The sequence below is a fragment of the Quercus suber genome, unplaced genomic scaffold, assembly GCF_002906115.3.
Source record: "Quercus suber isolate HL8 unplaced genomic scaffold, Cork oak 2.0 scaffold_13, whole genome shotgun sequence".
NCBI lineage: Eukaryota > Viridiplantae > Streptophyta > Magnoliopsida > Fagales > Fagaceae > Quercus > Quercus suber.
In genome coordinates, this window is record NW_027069478.1 from 1,837,992 (window position 1) to 1,840,386 (window position 2,395).

Consider the following 2,395-nt stretch of genomic DNA (forward strand, 5'->3'; position numbering starts at 1 on the left):
AAGTGGCTTCTATACATTTGAACACAGCTTATGCTGCAGCATGTAACACACTCTAAAGAGTGTTTCACTATGATAGGTCCACTTTAAGAATCATTACTTAAAGTAGGCGCCCAAAATGAAGTTGCAACTTGCAACGAAAAGGACTTTTGATAAAGCTTTATCAAAAGCCCTTTTCGTTGCAGCTTCATTTTGGGCGCCTGTTTTTTTATTTTATTTTATATTATTATCTTGACCAAACATATGATAGGTCCACTTCAAGGCTGTAATTACTGAACATTTTTTAACTCAAATTTTTTGTATAAATATGGTACTTAGAGCTAGGGAATCACTTGACCTAAATTTTTAATTAGAGAGAGATGGTGAGAGCTCCCTTCTATGATAAAAATGGACTAAAGAAAGGTGCATGGAGTGTAGAAGAAGATAATAAACTAAGGTCTTATATTCAGAGATTTGGCCCCGGGAACTGGCGGGAGCTTCCCAAATTTGCAGGTAATTAAGAAAATCTTTGAAGCTGATAGAAATCAATCCAAGAAGGACATTTGTGTGTGTGTGTGTGTAAGAAAAAGAGAAATGTATCATTAGTGGTTAACCATGTTAACTGTCTAATGAAATGTCTAGATAATTAAGGCTGTCTAATTCCTCGGCTTCTTTCAAATTATACTAAAAATTGAAAACGTTGTTTAAGCACTTTTAGTTCTAATTTTTATGACAACCTTTTGCTTTACTTTTATTGTTCATTTTTATGCATGATTTGCCTTTATTGACTATCATGAAAATCCAAATATAAAAAAAAAAAAATTGGAATCCTTAATTGTTAATCAACCTTTTTTGTTATACATTGTTTACAGGTTTACCAAGGTGTGGGAAGAGTTGCAGACTGTGATGGATGAACTATCTCCAGCCAAATTTAAAACAAGGAAACTACACAGAAGAAGAAGAGCTTATGATCATCAAATTGCATGAAGAACTAGGCAATAAGTACGGACTTAAAACTTCGAAATTCTTCAACAAGAATTTGGATGAACATAACTTTATTTACAAAATCTCCCCTTCTTTCCATGCGCTTTTTCTTGTTTACATGTTTTCATACTTGATAACAAATATTTATGAGCATAACCTACTTCACGCATGCCAGTCATTTTGAAGAATTCAGCGTAAACATGTTGGCATGGTGAATACTCATAAGCATCTTTTGTCTGCATTAAATGCGTCTGTAAGTAACCAAGATATGTCGCCATAATTAGTCAGTTTTTCTTTGAAATGATTCAAAATGAATTTTTCAATGAGATAAAATATGTGAATATAAATATATAGTAATGTAACTACATATAAACTTTTGAAATTGAGTTAGATTTGGTGTATATACTGGTGTTCCAGTTCTGCTAATAGGTGCTGTTACTTGAACTTTGTACTCTAGACATTTGATGCAATACAATCTTCTCATTCATCGAAAAGAACACACACACACACACACAAACTCTCTGTAAACCCCATGTATTTTTCTTTGTAGATGGTCTATGATTGCAGCAAGCTTGCCAGGGAGATCAGATAATGATATAAAAAACTATTGGCGTGCCCACCTGAAGAAGTGCACCAAGAAAAATCCTACAACGTCGAAGATGAAAACGCTGTCCAATGAAGCTTACCAACATGACGCTGATATAGCAAGAAAAACAGAAACTGACAGTTCTGTAAGCAGTTCTCCCTCTTACCAAGTTCAGGAGAGCTCCCAATTACCCCTAGAAACATCTTCTAGTGAATTCTCATACTTGAGCTTTGATAATACGCCTTTATCTGGCATAAATTGGACTGCAGAAGATAGTCTCGCTACATTGGAAACACTTGAACAGTCGTTTAGTGACTTTTGGACTAAACCCTTTATATTGGACAATACCTACATCCAGAATAACTATCTAGAAGCCTTGGCAGATGGAGGATTTAGTGCATCTCAATCATGCTACAATGAAGGCATGGATTCCATCTACGAGGCAATGCAAGAAGTCGAGAACTACCAGAGAATTAATGAAGATCCATATTTAGTGAACTAGTGTGTTGGTTTTCATATTAAATGAATAAATGATATATTTATCAATATACTAATTAGGTTTTTCTTCTTAATGTGAATAATTAGATTAATTGAATGAGAAAAGGTGGGAGTTTCATGAGGTAATCATTTCATAGAGGGGAGTTCAGTGTTAAGAAAATAGATTCCTACATTAATAAAGAGAAAATCTACATTATGTTATAATTGATGATGTTATTTGCTTAAGAACATGATGCATACAAATGATACAATCCACACTAGGGGAGGTGAAACGCTGGAGATTTCCAATCCAATTCCATATTCCCTTGTAATTTCAAATTAATTTTTGTACTTCTATTGACAAGATATGAT

General features: G+C 33.8%; 1 pseudogene; it reads left to right on the plus strand.

The window, feature by feature from the left end:
- The first annotated feature begins 356 nt into the window (after positions 1–356).
- Positions 357–2,048, plus strand: LOC111993393 (transcription factor WER-like; annotated as a pseudogene).
- Positions 2,049–2,395: the final 347 nt, after the last annotated feature.